Here is a 22,708-nt window from a genome sequence, read left to right as displayed (position 1 = left end):
AAGTAAAGTGATATGTATCAGAAGGGTGGTCGGGAACCTTATTCATGTAATTAAATCGAATGATATATTGCGTATTAGACTGTATAATGATCAATGATTTTTACCAATGTTTATAAAAATATATTGCGGTATGTGTGTCCATGATGAAAATTTTAATATAGACTTATTGCGCATGATGAAAATTGATAGATGCATTTATATAAACTCAAATGAACTTGCACTTATTGATAATTATTCAAAGAAAGTTTCCACAGAGAACCGAAAGATAGAACACTGTGCCGGATAATTATGCCAGTGCCAAGGTGGCATTTTTGCACCCGCTTAAGATGCAGTTTCGGAAAAACCCATTTATACCAAATGATAGACCATTGTCTAGAGAGTATATAACCACCTGACAGGTGACATATTCACCTTTAAAATTAATATCCCATTGGAAAATTGATTCCCATAGGAGATACGATTCTCCCACAGGAAATATTGACAATCCTATAGGATTTTTTAAAAGTCCTAAAGGAATTATATTTCCTGTAGGAGAATGGTATTTCCTTTAGGAATTTGATTCAGACATGTAGTTTTCCTATAGGATATTAAGTTTTCCTATCGGATTTTATCAAATCCTATCGGAGTTAAAATTACATGTACTATAGGAAGTTCTTGTATTCCGATAGGAAATTTCAAATTACCTATAGGAATATTGTTTTTCCTATGGGAAAAATTATTTTCCTACTCGAAAACCTGCTAGTATGGTAAGTCTGTATGTAACTTAAACTTTTATGATAAATAAGATTTGGAAAATTCATTAATTTTTGTACAGGACGACAATAATTCAATTTTGCTCCAATTAAGGCTTCTTAACGGCTTTTCCCCCCAAAATAAGGCTTACAGGAATTTAAAAAAAACATGATATTTTTGTCATTTTAGTAGAAAATAACATTTTTGTAAAAAAAAGTTTCAGCATGAAAATTGCAGCTCATATTGCTTTAAAATACAATATCCATGTCCTGTACACACAATGTCGCATAGAAATAGCGCTAGCACAGATATGAGACCGTGATATTAATGTTTAGAAAATAAACTAATACAACCAACGAGATAACACAAAGTATAAATGTATATTTGTTAATTTGTCGGAGAATGATGTTTTATATCATACATGTACTGATGTACACTTTCAAATGTAAATTTCTTTTTACATTATAACATTCAGGGTGCGGGGGATTTGTCGGGCATTGTACGCTCTTGTCCTTTGTTTAGAGTTGTCTCTCATTACTCGCTGTCCCTAGATTTATCGGTTGCAGTAGTGAAGAAAAAAAGCCGGTTGGTAAATATCAATCTATTTATTTTTTAAAAATAGCACATGAACGGAAAATAGCCCTCGGACCCCTGACAAACAAAATTACCGTTCGGACCCCCCCCCTCCCCCCCCCCCCCCCCCTCGGGAAAACAATCTTGATATGCGCATACATACAAACATGGAAATACAATTTTTGTTTTTACATGCATAAAACTTGCAATAAAGTCTATGCTGAAGAATTTTAAAAACTATTAGTTGATATATCCACAAAATTTGTACAAGTTGGTCCTAGATATTGTGACAGTGTACCTCTTCTAGCATTCAAATCTTGAACATTCCATTCAGTGAGTTTGAATACTGTATACAGAGAAATATTCAACTCCGTTTTATTTTCGCCCTCTCTGCCCTCCTTGTCTACGGGCGAAATTAAGACTAGGCATTTGCTCAATTTATCTCCTCTTAAACACCACTTTGTCAGGGCGAACTCAAGACGGGGCGAAACTCTTTGCAAGTGGTGAAGGGCAAAAATAACACGGGGTGAAAATAATCATGTATATAGTACTGTGTGTACTTATGATAGATGTGGGCTCCTACAGACGTTTATTTGCATATAACCTATTTGAGTATTTGTATTCGTTGATCATCAATTTTTAGCCGTTTAAAAGTAAAACATTCTTTAAACTAATATCTCTATAACTGTTTTTTAAACTGTTTAAAAAAGTGTCAAAATATAAATAAAAATAAAAAACATTTTTGCACAAAGATGATTGTAATATCATCACATTTGTAACAAGTGAAAACATATCCTAGCTATGAAAATTCCATCTTATAAAACTTGTTCAAATCTCATTTTATCTATCCTAATGCTGGTTTTTTTTTCAGAGAATAAGATGGGTTGCTAAATTTCTAGAGAAATGTTTTATAATACCCCACTACTAGACTCTGTATTTTGAAGAGTTTTTCTTGGGCTTTTAAAAGTAAAATCTATCTATATGAAATGTGGCTCGTTATAGATAAAAAAAAAATCAATGCTGAAAAATAACATTCCCCGTGAGGTATGTTTCTTTATATTTCAGTGTACATTTTTTTTTTCGTAAATGCAAATGTCCATCTCGCTATAAAAGCATGAGGATTTCTAGTTTACTAGGATCTATGAAGAGTTCAATAGCACACTTATAACATTTTTTTTGTCCGCAAACTTTGTAAATGCTGGAACATGGCAGAAATACTCCTAACGGAACTTTTTTTTCAATTCAATCAATCAATCAACGGATTGGGTGACAAACAAAAGAGAATCCCGTCTAAGAATGTAAGTAACATATTCATTATTTACATGTATGCCGCATAGTACAAATTGTACCATTGGTTGTTGCCCACGCTTTGTTGTTATTAATTTTACACCATGCAGGTACATGTACTGTGTCTATGATTTTATTTGCATGTGTTTTATTTATTGGGACTTTGTATTATCTTGTTATATCTTTTAAGAAGATTTTCTTGTACAGATCGATTACGAGATGAATAGTTTTGTTGACTATACCAATGTTGACTATACACTATCGTATCAACATCGGGCTTGTTATTCAGCAAATGCAGACGCACGCACTTGTTTCCGCGGGAAAAGTCAGCGTGATATTAGAGTGTAAGTAACGTGAATGCACGAAAGACAGTCCAGACATTGATTGAGAATGCACGTAAAAACATAAGCATCATAATTTGACAGCTATCTATTTCGTGGTTGCTTGTATTGAATTTACGTGGTGGCAGACCATATACAGTTTTCATTGGTAAGCATGCCGGGTGTGTGTGTGTTGTGGGTGGGGGTAAATCTTACAGAAGTGGTTTGTTCGTATTGATATAAAGGCTACAGATATTTTTGTAATAGAATAAGTTGAAGAAATACCATCAGAACTATATATGTTAAACTTTTGTTTTTATTTTTCAGACGCGAGCATTTTAATATTTTTGTAATTATTGCAATCTTGATGAGAACAAGATCGGCATTGATTTTTCTAATGTTTAGCACTGACTACATGAAAATGGTACCCACTCTATTGCAGTTATTGTACAGGTAGTAAGCAAAACATAAAAGAACCCCCCCCCCCCCAAAATAAAAATTAAGGATTAATTAATCCTTGCACTGATTTCTTTGTAATTTTGAAAAGGATTATTAAATGTTTCATTGTTGATTGTTTTGCTGTCGATTTTTCCTTTCCTATTTAGGGAGTTTTTACCCCTTTGTTAGATCCTTAGCTGTGGGCTGCAGAACTAAGTTGCCAATCTTTTGTCTTGCCCTGTAAAAGTCAGCTGTTTTGAACAACATAGGGCAGAGAAACGTTATAGCCAACCTCAGGAAATGAAGGATAAGGTGCGTGTATTACTTTGGTAGAAATAAAAAAAATGAATGTTTTCTTTACTTTGCAGTAGGTTGCAGATTAATGTGTTTCAAAGAGGAACAATCACTGCATGTCAGAATTGCCTTTGGCTCACACTGTAATTGAACAAGCTGATAAGATTACATGAAACATTAATGACGTTATTTTTTGTCCTCACCCTGTAGTTGTAGATGGATTGATGTGCTGTGAAGAGAAGACGCTAGCTAGCACTGGCTTTAGATAAACATCGGATATTTTCGGTCTTACTTCACAGAATATATAGCTGCCTAGCAGAGTATAGCAAGGAAATCCAAATAAAACATGTTATAAAAGGGAGGTCTCCCATTAATGCATTAGGAACTATTCACTGCAGTATTAAGGCAGGTGAGTGCTTGGTTATATAATATAATATCATTTAATTAATTTAAAGTTGAACAAATGATGAATATTTCTTATTCTATATGTAATATTTTCAATAATTTTTATATTTTATTTTCATTGATCGAAAGTTGGGTAGGGGATGAAGATTTTGAGAAGTAAATTTCTTCAGTTTAATTTGAGAAAAAATTCTAATTTAAAAGTATATTATAAAGAAAAAAATTTTACAGTTTAAAAAATGTCCTTTCTACGGTAAATATAATGATAGGGAAATACTGAAGAAAAAAATAGAAACATTGACTATAAACAAGGTATTAAAAATAATTCTTTAAGATGTTTAATATAATTTTGTTAATGAAATTTTAAAAAAGAATTAACAAATTGAATATTTAAAATTGGAAAAAGATAATTTGTGATGGGAAAGAGGTTAGATTATGCATTTGAATAAGGTTTACACACATGTACAGTACATTTTTTTAATGTAGATATTCTGATTCAACAGTTATGTTTGTAAAAAAAAATGAGAAAACTACAGATAGTCTTGTTTTCTCTGCTGGTTTTAACTCATATTTTTCTGTGGCCCATTTATCTTTGTGGAGGTAAATTCTGCATTCTATTTTCATATTTTCAAGGGAAGATTATATCAGATAAACGGTCTAAGACATCAGGGATAAAACCATTCATCTTCCTATAACATTATCTATAGTATCTCACCAGGAACCAGCATTTGGAGAGTTTCTGGAATCCCCCCCCCCTTTCCCGCTAAAAACTTCAGTATATTAGCTCAGCCATAGTAATGACCAAGCATTGAGCAAGGGAGGAACCAGAGCATTCCTAGAATTATTGTCTTATCATACACTGTTTGATCTGAACATGTCTATAGTTACTGTTGACTTGTAGTAAAACCAGGCAAGCAGATGAAGGAGGGGAGGGGGGTGGTCTTGTCAATTGCAATTTATTAGATGTTTCTGTCTGGGGATCTACATTTATTGTATGAGACTGTGTATAAATGATTCACTGATGGTGGAGGTTAGATAATAATGATGATGATCATCATCATTATCATGATGATGAAGAATTTGAGATGAATTTTTATTTCACACTTGAGAAGCAGTTATGTGCCTTATACTGTAATGATAAAAAAATTATAATTTAGGTTTTTTTTTAGGAAAAACAACAATAGCAATACTCTTTATTTTTTAACCATATAAAATTTATACCAACTCTAGTTATTTTATTAAGTTTCAAGAAAGTTGATCATCTGGTTCTTTTTAGGGGGCCATCTCAAAATACAGGTACATTTACTTTAGGAATATCATAAAAAGAAATTGTTATTTTCTGCAATTCAAAGCAGATTAAAAAAATACTACAATAGCTTTTTTTCACAAATTGTAATATGTGATTAATGATATCATTTTCTACCTAATGGTTAAACATATGTAATTTTACCATATAATTTTTAGTGGGGGACAATCTCAAAATATTAAATTGTGCCAAAATTTGCTATTATATTTGGAGTATTACAAATGTAGATTGGTACAATGGATTCATTCAAAAACTAAGAAAAATACCCGCGAGGATAGCATTGTTCTGTGTATAGATTTTCAATGGCGTACATGTTCTGTGTATAGATTTTCAATGGCATACAATTTTTCTTTTCTTTTATGTTATCTCTTAATAATAACCCACTCCAATAAAGCTTCATAGTCATAAATGCACAACGGCAATGCTCATCTACCGTACAACAGAAAAAAAATCGTTTAAGAAATAATTTTTGTCGACTGTGTTCAATTTTATAAATGATATATTGAAAAAAATTCATAAAAAGTATAAATACACTGGATTTAACTAAAATGCGGAAAAACATGCGCAATGAAAACTAAAATTGGCCTCCCTAATTAGCTTGATCCACCAGTATATTGAAAAACTTTCAGTAATAAAAATGCTGGATCCACCCCTTTAGTATTTGAAATTTCAAATCAGCAGTAAATTGAATATACTACAGTCCCATGATTACTATTGAAGCAATGAATGCCCCGACCAATTACTGGTGGTATAAACGTAACTTTGTTTTATTGGCAATGCCCAAGAAATACAGGAGCAATGAAACGAGAAGATTCAGACGTTTTTATTCATAATCAATGGAGAGCTGGACAACGTTTTTATCAGCGTTTGTGGTTTCTGATGGCTGAATTAAGTTACAAGTTACTTCTGTTCGTGAATTTTAGTCATAGTTGATGCGGAATTATGAATCATAATGCAGAAATGAGAAAAGGGATGGGATCCAATTTCTTCTTCTCAGGATATTATTCGGTCCATTTGGAGCAGTTTAATGTCCTTTTTATATTTATGTTGGATAAATGCTTTGGAGGTTTTCCTGTGTAAAGGAAGTGCTGATGTTTACAAGCTCCAGTGGAATACATGGCTTAAATCTTGGTTAAAATTATTTCATCTAAATTATTTCTATGCAAAACCTGATTTTTTTAAAAATGTACATGATTAATTTGCTCATAATTTAAAAACTCCAATACTTTGTAAGTGCTGAAACAAATTTGATAAAAATAAATTCTATACATGCTGATAAACTTAATTTTTTTGTTCCGCATTGACCACCCCCCCCCCCCCCCCTTCTAAAAAAAGGAAAGAACTAATAATAATAAAATGCATGTTATTGTATGTGATATAAATTTAAACTCTAGTAGTAATTTAAAAGCTCCTTAAATTACATAGAATAATTGTTTCCAGAGAAAATATCTTCACCAAGCTTTAATATTGATACCTTACTACATTGCATAATATACTTGCATCAGTTCATTAAGGACACAATATTACATTGCATTATATTTGAAATTCATGTATCGGTTGAATAATGATACAATATTAGACTGCATAAGATATCATGTATCAGTTAAATAATGATACAATATTACACGTACTACATAAGATATCATGTATCGGTTCAATAGTGATACAATATTACACTACATAAGATATCATGTATCGGTTCAATATTGATACAGTATTACACTACATAAAATATCATGTATCGGTTCAATAATGATACAATATTACACGTACTACATAAGATATCATGTATCTGTTCAATAGTGATACAGTATTACACTACATAAGATATCATGTATCGGCTCAATCATGATACAATATTACACGTACTACATAAGATATCATGTATCGGTTCAATAGTGATACAATATTACACTACATAAGATATCATGTATCAGTTCAATAATGATACAATATTACACTGTATAAGATATCATGTATCGTTTCAGTAATGATACAATATTACACTGCATAAGATATCATGTATCGGTTCAATAATGATACAATATTACACTACATAAGATATCATGTATCGGTTCAATAGTGATACAATATTACACTGCATAAGATATCATGTATCGGTTCAATAGTGATACAATATTACACTGCATAAGATATCATGTATGGTTCAATAGTGATACAATTACACTGCTTAAGATATCATGTATCGGTTCAATAGTGATACAATATTACACTGCATAAGATATCATGTATCGGTTCAATAATGATACAATATTACACTGCATAAGATATCATGTATCGGTTCAGTAATGATACAATATTACACTGCATAAGATATCATGTATCAGTTAAATAATGATACAATATTACACGTACTACATAAGATATCATGTATCGGTTCAATAGTTATACAATATTACACTACATAAGATATCATGTATCGGTTCAATAGTGATACAGTATTACACTACATAAGATATCATGTATCGGTTCAATAATGATACAATATTACACATACTACATAAGATATCATGTATCTGTTCAATAGTGATACAGTATTACACTACATAAGATATCATGTATCGGCTCAATCATGATACAATATTACACGTACTACATAAGATATCATGTATCGGTTCAATAGTGATACAATATTACACTACATAAGATATCATGTATCAGTTCAATAATGATACAATATTACACTGTATAAGATATCATGTATCGGTTCAGTAATGATACAATATTACACTGCATAAGATATCATGTATCGGTTCAATAGTGATACAATATTACACTGCATAAGATATCATGTATCGGTTCAGTAATGATACAATATTACACTGCATAAGATATCATGTATCAGTTCAGTAATGATACAATATTACACTGCATAAGATATCATGTATCGGTTCAATAATGATACAATATTACACTGCATAAGATATCATGTATCAGTTCAATAGTGATACAATATTACACTGCAGAAGATATCATGTATCGGTTCAATAGTGATACAATATTACACTGCATAAGATATCATGTATCGGTTCAGTAATGATACAATATTACACTGCATAAGATATCATGTATCGGTTCAGTAATGATACAATATTACACTGCATAAGATATCATGTATCGGTTCAATAATGATACAATATTACACTGCATAAGATATCATGTATCGGTTCAATAGTGATACAGTATTACACTACATAAGATATCATGTATCGGTTCAATAATGATACAATATTACACATACTACATAAGATATCATGTATCGGTTCAATAATGATACAATATTACACTGCATAAGATATCATGTATCGGTTTATAAAAGCTGCAGTCTGTAGTGAACATGCACACTTGACCTGTTATTTTGTACTCCCCTTTGGAGCAGCTTGGACCACATATAATTCCTTACATTTAGGATAAAACATTTCTTCCCTTCTTCTTTTCCATGACCTTTTTAATTTTCCCTTAGTAAGTTTGTAGGCTGGTTTTTTAGGACATGCTCTAGGTGTAACTCAGGTGAGCCCTACAGCCCATGGGGACTCCTTATTAATGGTTTTGTTTGTTTTGTTCTGAACTGTATGGCTGCCTATATTGTCATCCTTTGGTCACTGATTGACAAATGTCAGGGGACTCCAATCAGCTGATTGATGTTCTGCTATGTTGTCTTTGTTTCTCTTAATCAATGTCTTAATTAGCCGTGATCCTCATTTCCTCCTATTAATCTCTTTTTTCTTCTCTTGTCTTTCTTTCTGTCACCAAAGTATATATTTTCACTTCTTTTTTTCATCTTATTCACTAGAATGTAATCATGTATATTTATTTCATGATATTCATCTCTCTATGTTGCATCATTTTCTGGTTTATCCCATCTTAAATTTCTCTATCTAATTTGTGTTCAATATGCATGTCTCTTAAGTTTCTATTATTTCTTTCTTAGACTATTATAAAATAAAGGTTATTAACTCAGAATGTAAAAAAGTCAAAGCAGACTTGTGGTTATGTATTGACCCTCTCTCTCTCTCTCTCTCTCTCTCCAAACAAGAATCACAGACTTACTACAAAAGTCCTGTTTCCAAGAGTTTTGAATTCCTGCAATTTTCCCAGCATTCCTGACTCCCTCATTTTACTCTATCTTTCACTATCTCTGAGTCTTTTACTCCCTGAGTGTTCTCTCTCTCTCTCTCTCTCTCTCTCTCTCTCTCTCTCTCTCTCTCTCTCTCTCTCTCTCTCTCTCTCTCTCTCTCTCTCTCTCTCGTCTATGATTGAAGTGACCATATGACAGGTACCTGCTAGATGTGTGCCATCAATTATCTCACACCCTGTGTCAGGTGTTTGCCATCAGTACTATCCTACCATTACCTGTACAGGTAACACCAGGTATGTGAGACAGGTACAGGTATGCTGATCCAGTAGTAAGGTCAGCATATACAAATCTGAAGGACATTATTACATATACTTAGTGACGTTAGAACGACAACACTAAAGCAAGATCACTATAAAAGGTATGCATTCTTTTTATTTTACTAAGGAGCTGGAGTCTCAATTAGCAAATTTTCCATCGGATCTACTTAATATAATTTTTAAAGACAAATTCACTAGTCTTAGAAAGTAGATAGTTATTTAGTGAAAGAAAATCCAAATATATTTCTTTTTCTAATGGACATGGATATTGTAAAAAAAATATAGTAAAAATCCAAAATATTTCAGTTTCAAATGTAGAATTTGAATATTTTCCTATATCTTTAATCAAAGCCCCTCATCTAATGGAGATTGATTTAGTAAAAATAATCTAATAATATAATTAAAATACAAATTTTTCAGCTTTAGAATTTGAATTTGAACACTTTCCAACACCTATAAACAAAGCTCTTTTTCTTATGGAGATTGATATAGTCTAAACATGGCCATGGAAACCCAGCCCTCTTAAATTGAAATTTTAAGTGTTCAGTATATTTACTATGTACAGTGAGAACTTTTATACAAGGATGTTTTATGTACAATGTATTAGATATGTATAATATATAGGGATTAGGAACATTTCTTAAAGTTAAAGGTTGCATGTTGGTGGATTTACGCTCGGTAAATTTCTTGATGTGATTTTTGTTGACTGGGAGTAAACAGTTTAATATTTACTTTTCACCTTTTACTTGACGAAACATGAAAACTCTACCCCTTTGACGAGACATGAAAACTCTACACCTACATATTGCAAAACTTTAAACTCCTCCTTGGTGGTGGTGATGGGATGGGGGGGATGGCATCTTTATTACATGTCTTGCATGATGCTCTTTTTTTCATCTCTAGTAACCTCTTTCTGTAAAAAAAAAAAAAATTATCAGCAGTTAATCGGCCCTACAACATCCTTCCTCTGACCTTGACAGACAAATCTGTTTGTGTTAGGCTTTGCAGCATTCCCTAAACCTTTACATTCTCCGCTTCCTCTCATTTATATGATATACATACTTTCATACACACCCCATATATACCCATCCATTCCCATATATACCCATCCATCCCTCCACCCACAATATTAGCACTATTACAAACTCACACCTCACATTTACAGGTATCACTCCCTCTCCTCCTCTCCTCCCCCCCCCCCCCCCCCCCCCCACACACACACACACAGATACATCCTTATATGTACACATCACCCCCTTCCCCTCAAACATCATTACACATACTTGTGCACACCTTACATGACCATGTAACCATGTATCCTCCCCCCACCACCACCACCACCACCACACACATATTTACATTCATATATATACCTCTCCACCCCCTCCCCTCCACTCACAAACACCATTACACAGATACAATGTACACACCTCACATCACATGTATCACTCCCTCTCCCATCCACCACACAAATACATCCTTATATGTACACATCCATCCCCTCTTCCTGAAACATCATTCCATATATATATACATCTCACTTGACCATGCATCCCTCCCTGTCCCCCTCCCCCACACAATATGATATGATGATTTGACCATCTGTCCTCCCCTTTTCCCCTCCCCCACACACTTACATAGCTATACACTTGTCAACTTACACGGCCATCCCACATTTGCCCACACCCCATCCCTTACACACAACCTCACACATACACATACCCCTCCCATACACACAAACAATTACACTCCGTGTTATCCACGCAGCCTGTGCAGAAAAACAAAGCCCGTCCTGACAAGGTGCCACGCCCCCTTGTATTATGTTATTGTGTTCAACACTTCACAGTTCCCATACAATCAGTTTCTTTCACTTTACAAACAGAGAACACAAAAAAACCATACAGCTTTTGTTTGTAAAGAAAGGTCAAAAACAAACAATAGCAATTGTAAGTCACCCCCCTGTTTAGATTTTTAACAAGAACAGATTTGGTATTAAATTCGGTGTTGTCGATTCACAGTCACTGACTTGTGTGAAGGGGAATAAGAATTGGTCATTTAAAAGGATCGACCGGGTGTAGGGTCGTCGCATCTCGGGGGCAAATCTGTACAATTCAATAAATGGAAGGGGGCGAGCCTTGTTTCGTGTGTGGGGGTCACGGAATGCTCTCTGTATATGGCATATTTACCATACCCCTGTGACAGAGGACCTAATGAGTTTTACATGGAGTCCATCAATAGAAGTCTCGTCTTTTCTGGTATGTAACCTTTTTTATGTGTACATAAAAACAAAAATTTGAATTGAAAATTTGCAAAAATTTATGATTATCTAAGCCAAGAAAGTTTTTTTTAAGTTATGGTTTGCATTTAAGGTGGTATGGAACATCTCTATTTTGTGACATATTTCCTATTGAAATAAACAATATAAAATCAAGTACATGCAATTTTGATTTCCCCCCCCCCCCCTCCAAATTTTTCCCAAAATCTGTAAGACTTGAACATGAGTTCGAATCTTATAGGGGCTTTCATAATTTTTACATTTCTTAAATGACCTTAAGATATATTTCCTTATGACTATGATTTTTATTAGGTAATTTAAAGTATTTTTTGTTAGTGGGTTTTATTTATAGACAATTGCACGTGAGACTGTGTCATTTCCTTTGATGTTGATTTATTTTAAAAAAGATTTCATACCTCATTTGATCTAGTATTTTACTTCTCTTAGGGAAAAGCATGAATACATGAAGGTAAAATTGCTATTTGTATCATAATTCTTTGAACAGGAAGAATACAGATGTAATTTAACTACATTAGAGTACCTTAATATTTCTATTTCTTGACTACATACACGTACATATTAAATAGTTTCAATTTTTTTAAAAATATTGATTACCTTTGAATCTTGATGTGGGACATATTGATCAATGATCTTTACCCTCTTATCATATCACAAATTATGGAGGAACTTAAAGAATAAACCACAATGTGTTTATTTTCATTGTCAATTCTTTTCACTCTTCTTTATTGAATTTTTCCTAAGGTCTCTGAAGGTAACAAAAGTCACCACTGAAATCATTTACCCAGACTTTTATAATCCTGCATCTTCTCTGTATGGGAGATAGGAAAAGGCTGCTTTAAGTTGAGCCTCCTTAATAGGGTTGACAGATTGACTGTCACTTAATTTGTCCTCTTTTTACACACTGTTGACTCGCTTTGAAAACTCCGAGTTAATTACTCATATTTAGGGTGCCTCCTACCCTGATATCCGAATTAGCGTGCGCTGAAGCGTATAAGGTCATTGGGTGCAAACCCTGATAGTCGGTCGTCTAACTTTGATCTCCCTTTAAAAAATTATGCATGTTTAGTAAGTATATTGTTAGAATTATTCCTTCATATTTCATTTTATGGCTTCTGAAGAATGCATGTATAATATTTCTTATTTAGGAATATAATTAAATAGCAATGGGATTTCTAAGTCTTTTATTTTTTTTTTCATTGGTTATTAAGCGAGCTGAAGTGTTTCTTAAAAGATATTTGATTCTACCTGTATTTGCAATTCTTCATTAGTACCATGTAGAGGGGAATTTATGTAGAAGGTATAAAGAGTGATTGCCATAACAGGAATAATTCATAATGTACTGTGGAATCGTTAATTTTAAAATTAATGGATTTTGTTGGTACTCCCCTTAGTTGAGCTTAAGGGGGCTGGGGGTGGCTGCAATTTTAGACAATATTGATCTCCTTTAAAAGAAGAGCTCCTTATAAAAAATATAGAAAATGATAAAATTTCATATTAAAATATATGAAATTTTTCTTTACCGAAAAGTTGTTAATAGCTTCAGAAGTCGCATATAAAGTTTTCAAATAAATCTGATGGTTTTATATTATATTTTGACCCTCCAGCCTCCTTAAGTGAAATCAAATCTTGTGTAAGGGAGTTAAACTAAGAATATACTCTTCTCCCTTCCTAGCCCTCCCCAATACAACTTAACCCTCGACAGTGAAATAATCTTTTGCCTTCTTTAAATTACTCACACAATTAATGGAAAAATAGAATATGTAGTAAAAGGCTGACTTCTGATATTCTTCAAAATACTAGTAGGTGTAATGTGCAATTTTATCAGTAGACTGGTATATGGCAATTTTTTTGAAGCAATACGTATCGCGATAGGGGAAACAAATTACCTCTATTTTTCATGTGTTTAAAAATTCAAGAAATAAACATTTCATCGACCGAACAAAAAAAATTCGAGTTTGAACATATTAGAATTATTTTTTTGCTTATTATTTGTTGTGTGCAGTTTGATTTTCATATGAATAGTTAAATTAATATAAACAAATTCATAATGAAGTGATTGATTTTTTATTTATTTACGTCATGAAAAATGAAAAAAAATAAAGAACAGTTGCTTATAAATCAAAGAACTCTTGTGTCCAAATGTATCACAATATTATCAGGATATTTTGAAAAAAAATTTACGATAATACCGCAATACGAAATGTTAGGTGGATACCCATCCCTCACTGATTAATATTTGACACTGATTAGTATTTGACCTGTAAAACGAGACTTTGTACTGATTTAGGACTGAGTGAGCTATAAGTATACATATCTGTGCGGTAGCTCAGATAGGAAGTTTTATAAGTGGTCATTGTTTCAATGAACCACGTTCACCTCACGCTGTCGCTGTAGATAGATGGAGTGTAATGTACTTCACGTGCTCGTAAGATTACTGGATATCCTGTGTGCATGCCGAAGCAAAAAATAATGTAATTGGGAGAGAGAGAAAATGCCCCAGTGTTATACTAGCCACTGACTCTATTTCTTGTGAAAATTGGAATTACTTAACGTTAGTATTTACTATAGTTTTGTAAGTTGATTGTTGCCCGCATGTGACTTTGCATTTGAATGATTTGTTATTTTATTGTCATCTGGTCATTCTTACTGGTGAAAATAAAAAAAACACAAACATCAAAACGTAGGGCTGGATTTCATTCATTTCAACATGAAATTGACAAGGTTAGTAAGTAGTGAGAGATTTGACCTGATGATGGTGAGATCTTTTGACTTGTTTGCCACTTGATAATGTTAACTGGGGGGGGGGGGGGGGGGGGGGGGAGGGGGGTTCGCGGGCAACAAATATTGAGCTTGCATATTGACTCCAGTTTTCGTGAAAACTCAAGAGTTATCTGGTAAAAAGTTGATCCATGTCTGTATGTAACTTGTATATGGGCCTTTGGTGATCAGTGTGATTTGTGGATTTTTCAATTGATTGTAACTCATGATTAACTTTTTTTTTTTTATCTTTCCAGGAATTATGAAAGGTGACAACTCTAAAAGCTTAGCATCTCAAGGGAGATAACTCTGATTTATTGATTATTACACAGGGGAGACAACAAGGGACAATCCAGAAAACACAGGTAATTCGTAGTGGCTTAATTTTGTTAATATATACATGTAGTGTATAATCAACTTTAATTTTGTAAAAGATGTGCAAGATGCGGATGAAATTTCTAAATCTACATCAAGAGGTATGTGGGGTTATTTTTCATTCACAGAAGTAATCCTTGTCAATGACAACTTTCATCAGGGTGCTGAATGTAAGTTGGGAAACAAACACTACATTAGAAACTATACCAGTCTATACAACATAATTGTACACGTTGGGTGTCAGTTGATTACCCCCCCCCCCCCCCCTGCTTTTATATAACCCCTATATCTACCAAAATTCTTAATTCTTGCTGTTCTATTATATTATTACCAACCAAGAGTCATCATAATTTATAAGTTATTAGTTTACCATAATCACCAATAAATTCATTGAAGTTATTCAACTGTGTTTATTGGTAATTTTCAAAGAGTTCTCGGGTACGTTATAGATTTATATGATATTTAAAATATATATTTATATATATAATTTTTGGTAAAGTGACCTTAATCTGTGTTTGAAATTTTTTTATTGTGAGAGTTTGAAGCATAACTCAACAAGTATATCAGTAAATTTAAAATTTCTACCTGAGTAATTAAGCATTACCATTCATTTAGTTATTTTCTCTTGCAAGCCATTTTGTAAGACTTAATAGCTTTGATGTTAAAAAATGCATGATTACGAAAGAGATGTGTTGATCGTTGCAGAGAGGTGGAAATTACCTCCCTGTTTTAATTAGGTTAAAAACTATAGCAATATTAAAGAAATATTTTTTTTGGGGGGGGGGGGGGGGGAGATGTAACAACTGAAGTTAAAAAAAATAAGTTAATGATAGGTCCAGGTAATGAGCAAATCTACAGAGGGTGGGTTTAATTACAGGGTAAGAAATGTTCACTGTTTTTATCTGCGTTACACAAATTTATTCTGAAATTTTAGTAACCATGGAGAAATTTCACAGAAATCCTGCGTTTTGAAGTGAATCAAATATTTACGAGCAGTTAAAAAATAGTTTTGCAGATCACGTTTTTAGGTTTTTACTTTAAATCTGGTGATATAAAGATTTTTTTATAGAGCTAACAGAAAGGCAGTTTGCGTTTTAAAGTGAATCAAATATTTACGACCTTTTTTAAAAAATCTTTGCAGATCATGTTTGGATTTCTTTTGCAAAAAATCGTGATTTAGAGAAAACGTTTCTTTTTTTTTTTTTTTATTAGAGCCAAGTTTTATGAGCCTTATTTTTTATATGTTCGAATTAAAGGAATTAATGTTCTTCAGGGAATCAAGAAGAGGTTTAGATTTTGAGAACTCTTTAGGGGAATGGTATTTAAGCAATAAATAACTGTAGAACAGCAGTGTGGGACAATAAGGCATCGTCAGTGATTGCTTGTTAATAAGGGCATTCTCCTTAGATGTTGACAAATTTATGACCACTTGTTACAGATGTATTCCAAATTTGCTCTGACAGCTATAGAACTGGACTGGACAGTTTAACACAGTATAGCCCTCATCTCATTGATTGCACTAAATGAAGTTTTTGTTCTGAAAAGATTTTTTTTTTTATTTTCAAAACAAGCAGTGCAGTGAGGGCACATAGGAAAACAATTGAATGGCATCTTGTAAATCTCTCTCTCTTTCTGTCTCTGTCTTTCTTTTTCTGTGTGTCTGTCTCTCTCTCTTTCTCTCTCTCACATTCAATATTTGATAAGTCTTTTATGAAATAATTTAATCATTAAAGATAAAACAAAAAACCTGATCATTCAGATATTTAACATTATAATCTTCAGCTTTAAATGATTCACAACCATGGGATTGGAACCTTCCATGGATGATTTTTCCAAAAGTTGTTTCGATGAACATTTGGCCTTGAGGGAAATTTTTGGTTGCTATCAGAAAAAACTTGAAATCAATCTCAGTAAAGTGGGTATTATTTACTTTAATACTGTAAATTCCTAATTAAATGTATGGAATTAATATCTGTGTCAAATCGCGAGAAACGTTTTTCTCACATTCATTGTTTTTATTTTTTGGACAGATGTAAACTATATATATAATGAAACTATGATAAAAATTTGGTGTTAGCAATTTTGTATTCTTGCAATTTGATGCAAAACAGTTGAATTGTGGAATTAGGTACCCATGTAAAATAAGAAATTTACAATAGTTTATCCTGTATGGCAGCTTACTAAAGTATACAATTGTACATGTGTACATGTATATATATTATATTTAATTTAGTATGTATATATACTAAACAAGCTGATGCACTGGTTTTTGAGTTACCATGATAGTGGTCTTGAAAAATTATAAGAAATAAAAATATGAGAGCACAAAAAAAAAAATGTTTTAAAATCTTGGAATGTCAAGGAAATAACAGTTGTTGTTGTATGATAGGAATTATTATCCCAGGAACAATGCTTTTACCTTAAGGTGATATCATTACACCTTTCTTTAATCTTAAATGTAAAGTCAAAGAGCATTTATGATTGGAAGCTTAGGAGAACTGTCTTAAGATTCTGGCTGCATGGAGTGATGATATTGATTATAGGGAGGCTTTGGGGCCAGGCTCAGTAATTATTAATTAGTGCAGGGCTGGGTTCTTTATTATGAATATTAAGGTGATCATGTGTGAGTTATAGAAAGAAGAAATTAAGATTCTTTATATTGACATAAGGCACTATAATCTTTTCTACATTTACCTTAATGGCACTCAGAGCAAAGCAATGCATTATACTGTACAATATATATATTATACTATATAATTTTCAGGACTTGTTTTGAGAAATTGAGATCACCAAATACAGTAAAACTTGTTTAGTACAAACACTGATATTTCGAATTCATGGATATAGCGAAGTCATCTTGGATCCCCAGCTATGCATATTTAATGAATTTCGTATATGGTTATAACGAATTACGGACATAACGAAGTAATTTTTTAGGTTCCAGTGACTTTGTTATATAACCGAGTTTTGCTGTATAGAAAAAGAGTGGACTCATAAGAGAAATGAAATGTTTTTTTAAAGGACTATGTGCGGTTTTATGCATTGTTTGCCCCCAAAATTAAAGTTTTATAAAGAGCGTTAAAAATAAGGTGGAAGATAGTTAGAATCATATTTGAAATAAGGGTGCAAAAGATTATCACCACAGTGACGTCATAATGTAGAAATGACGTCATGAAGATTGCCTAATTTTGATATATTGATGTTTTGTAGCAAAATATGGGTGTTTTCCGATGGTTTTTCGACTGGGAAACATCGAGCGCAGGCTTGCTCAAGTACCATTTTTTAGTATAATGTGTATATTTATCAGAAGAAAAACATATGTTAAAATCTTACTTGAGCAGACCTGCGCTCTATACTTCCGAATGCAAAATATAAAGCAAAATTGGAAATATTTTCAATTGTTTACAAAGTTGCGGGAATTAGGTCATTTAGTTGACGTCATAGATAAATAGCAAATGGGAAATGGTGACTAAAATCATGATTTTAGTTATAGGCATCCACTGTACAATGATTTATGAAGATTTGAATTTTATTGGACACTATCTAAAAATTGGTTAAAATTGGGGGCAGATATTTGACCATATCGCACATAGTCCTTTCTTTATCTGGGGAGGTAGGAGAGTAAATGCTTATTATAGATGTGCACCTTATATAAGGGAGTATACACTCTGTGACGTATTGTCCCAACTAGAAACAATTATCTTCTTTCGAAATTAATTAACACACAAGATCAACAAACGTTTTTATCAGCATGGTGCTGATTGTTGAGAATTTCGGCCGCTGGGTTTTGGAAATTTCACCATGAGTCCCAAATTCTTCCCATCACAGAGGATTTATGTTTTAGAGAATCACCCGTGCCCAGATTAAAGCATGCACACAACGCAGTGGGAGAACTTTGAGGATTACCAGATAATCCCCTACTTAAGCCACTGAGGAGGATTTGCTGATGAATTAATTCTCTACTATTTACCTGTAGTGAAGAAATCATACTATCCTTTTAAATGCATGCCGTCTGAAGCTATGATTTATTTTGAAGATTTTGACTGCTTGAACAACCTCCTTTCTTTGACTGTGAAAAATTGATCAAAGGAAATTTTCTGTTAATGAGAGTGAACATTGTAATGCATCATATGTTGAAAAAGTTGGTTTCTGCAGCCGTGTATGGTTGGCATTGTTAAATGGTGTGTGACTTAATATTAGGGGGATTAAGCTTTTTCCTATTGACTGAGAAAGGTTTGTTTTCGTAATCATATTGAATTTTTAATTTATACATCTCTTCAATTTGATGCTCTTCTTTCAAAAGTAACTTTATCTTAAGATTTATATGTTACATTGCTTAGTCTATTAAGTCAAGTTAAATCCCTTTAATGTGCACAAATCCAGAAATTTATGCTTTTGTTTTCCAGGGGGACCTGAGGTCCATTTTTGGTAATTTTACTAATTAAATAATATGTAAATAAGTAAATTAAACGCAAGCTTGAATTTGGGGGGGGGGGGGGGGGGTCTCCCCTGATCTCCAACTAAATGTGCAGATGTAATATCTTAGTATTGATAATATCAGGAGAAGACTACCTAAGTTATTTAGAACTTGTGTCTAATCCATTTGATTTAATCAATAGAATATGTTAAATTCAATTCAAAATTCATGTAATATCACATGAAATACAGTTTTCTGAATCATGCCTTCATTACATGTACATCAGCTAGAGATATGATGACCTTAGTAGCTTGCTGTGTGAAGAATTCCTTTGCAGTGTACCTTAGATCATACTGTCTGACTGATAGTGTGTTCATTAATATTATCATATATATTGCAGCTAATCTTTATAACGTTGTAATCACATCTCAACATTGAAAGAAAATATTGTCATGTACCATAAATACATCTTTTAAATACAACGGTATTGTACCATAAATACATCTTTTAAATTCAACGGGATTACTTTTGGAAAAAAGTATTTATGGGTGTATGAACTACACCCACTTTACATCACGTTCATATAAGTCAAGATAAAGATCTCTTTAATTACTGTGATAGTCTTGTAAAGATTAGTTTATTGATATATGAACCACACCTAATTTACATCACACCGTAATCTTGTCCCGAAAAGAAGTAATATTTGATTGAAAACCTCTGAGATATGAGATGAAAGACTCTATAGTAAAATGGCATGTTTACTTTATTACATAAATAAGTCTCAATAGAAGAAAGCACTGTGCAGGAAATCTCCCAGATAGGAGAGAGGGAGAGCAGATCAGTGGGATTTCCCCGAGACTCTGGGTTCATAGAGCCATGACTGCTGATAGGGCAGTGAGGCACGGTAAATTACCTATGTAGTCAGCCCATTAAACAGATAAGTCTGTTATCAGCAGGAGTTGCATGCCATCGATCGCTATATAAACTCACCTCTGATCGCGTTGAGGTTTACCGCTGTTAAAGGGGCAGTGGTGCTATCCAAGGGAGCAATATCATGTTTGTGTCATCTGTCAATCATCTAGCCTTCATGTTTATTGCCTTTTTTTTCTTTATTTGTTAATCGTTCATATTACTTTGATTTTTACTCGAAGATTTTTCTTGACAGTTACAAAATATTCCGACCCTCCCAGCTGGTTTTGCAGGGGAGTGGGGCAAGGGCAGATGGGGGTGTAATAATTCTATATGGTCATGCAATTTTCTTTGGAGTGTATATTGTGCATAGTATATGTATAAATGACTACATTGTACTTACATGTACAAGTACATGGTATCAAACAAGTGTATAGATCAAATCTATATCATTTAGATGGAATGGAACACCTCCATATTGTGACATATATTCGAACGAAATAAACAATAAAAATAGCATAATTTTATCTGCCTTTTTCCCCTCAAATTGTTAGCTATTAGTTCAACAGCATAATGCAATGGGTTATTATAATGTATAATTTAAATAAATTATTTAATTTTTGCCTCTCCAAAAATTTATAGAACACAATTGTTGGATTAGTATTGTAAAATCTAAAAATATTTTGATTATCCTGTACTTTATTCCATATTGATATCGACAGGTGTCCCATGCCACCATAATACTTGAATCCACACATTTTTGTGTATGCATAGAGTCAGTGTTTAACATTTCATTTGGTTTTTGAAATTGAATTTTAACCCCTTTTCATTTCTATTCTAAACTAATTGAAGCTCATGCATGAGAATTTAAATCTTTCTTTCTCAGAGAGCTGAACACGTCGTTCTACTGTTAATTTTGTGTTATTTACACTGCGTTAACTTCCTCTCTGTATTTTTGACGGTTATCTGGGTAAATGATCACCGCTTGTTCTCTTTGATTTAATTTCCTCCGCTGTATAAAATCTGAACGAGAAACTTGCAGTTTATTGTTTACCGTCCATGATTTCACAATTATATTGCTCGAATATGAGACTCGCTATCCAAGCATCCAACGTAACCAATTTTGTCTTGTTACAATTTTATGTCATGTCCAATAAACTTTTAACTGAAGTGGACGGGAGATTCTGCGGTCATGAATACAAGATTCTTCACATTCTTGGAAGTTTTTGCTTACAGTAAATAAAATGTAAGGACACTTGACTGAACCGGGGCCTTTTTTCATTCATTCAGCAACAAAATGGAAGAACAATTTTGTACAAATTTAAGCAATTTTGAATGGGTTAGAATTTGATACTTCTGAGTAAACTTGTTAAACAAGCCATCCATACCAGGTCTAGCTGTTAATCTTTCTCTGCATCAGAAACAGGTGCTTACAGCATGCAGTTAACTCTTCTTTAATTACCTTGTATTCTGCATGTTATAACATCTTAAGTTTCATTTTTTGACTCTTAATATAAATATATTTTTTTGATTTATTGAAAACATTCGAAATAGCAGTGTTAAAAAGGTACAATCTTTTTTTCATTTTTTTTTTTTTTTTGTCTCTCCCTCTTTCCTTGACAACAATCTGTAGTTATCATATTTTTTCTATCTCCATTTCTCTCTCTCTCTCTCTCTCTCTCTCTCTCTCTCTCTCTCTCTCTCTCTCTCTCTCTCAGAGCTAGCTTTTTAAAAGCAGATCATACCTATTTAAAGGTCTGAGTTGGGGCATGTTTACTTACATAGAATTCACATTGTTTTCTCTTAACTGTCAAGATCCCAATAAAATCATCGATGACAGATTTTTAAACTTAACACTTCAAGGCCAACTTATTTAATGATGTGTTGAACATGAAGTGTTTTTCCTAAGAAGATGGACTTGAATTGAGTCTTTTCATATTTTATCATTATTTATAAATTATGATGACCCAATGAAGAAGGAACCATTCATTTTTTTTCATAAAGGTATTACAAATCATTGTCCAATCTTTAATTTTTATTTTGGACTGGAAATTTTGAAGCAATCCCATTTTTTTTGCATTTTACTATTGAACAACTTTGTTGAATAAGTAAAAGTGATCCCAGTCATATGACTATATAAAAGTTGGTCTTCCTAAGGGTTGCTAATCCTCTATTGGGAAAAAAAT

The 22,708-nt window shown here is 32.8% G+C and overlaps 1 protein-coding gene across 5 annotated transcripts in view; it reads left to right on the top strand.

The window, feature by feature from the left end:
• The first annotated feature begins 2,908 nt into the window (after window positions 1-2,908).
• The window catches only part of LOC128172290 (hydroxysteroid 11-beta-dehydrogenase 1-like protein), a 30,739-nt gene continuing 10,939 nt past the window's right edge, over window positions 2,909-22,708 (top strand). Inside the window, exons 1-4 of one of the 5 annotated variants that reach the window (XM_052838079.1) lie at window positions 2,909-3,081; window positions 3,518-3,662; window positions 3,855-4,053; window positions 15,079-15,186. The gene's annotated coding sequence lies outside the window, so the exon portion shown is untranslated. Of the gene's footprint in view, window positions 3,082-3,517; window positions 3,663-3,854; window positions 4,054-11,579; window positions 12,024-14,404; window positions 14,637-15,078; window positions 15,187-19,051; window positions 19,430-22,708 lie in introns of those variants that run through there. The other 4 variants (XM_052838080.1, XM_052838081.1, XM_052838082.1 and 1 more) reach the window with 4 other exon arrangements.

Source organism: Crassostrea angulata, chromosome 2, assembly GCF_025612915.1.
Source record: "Crassostrea angulata isolate pt1a10 chromosome 2, ASM2561291v2, whole genome shotgun sequence".
Classification (NCBI taxonomy): Eukaryota; Metazoa; Mollusca; class Bivalvia; order Ostreida; family Ostreidae; genus Magallana; species Magallana angulata.
The sequence above is the reverse complement of the archived record's forward strand: the minus strand, read 5'-3'. Positions and strand labels throughout refer to the sequence as shown.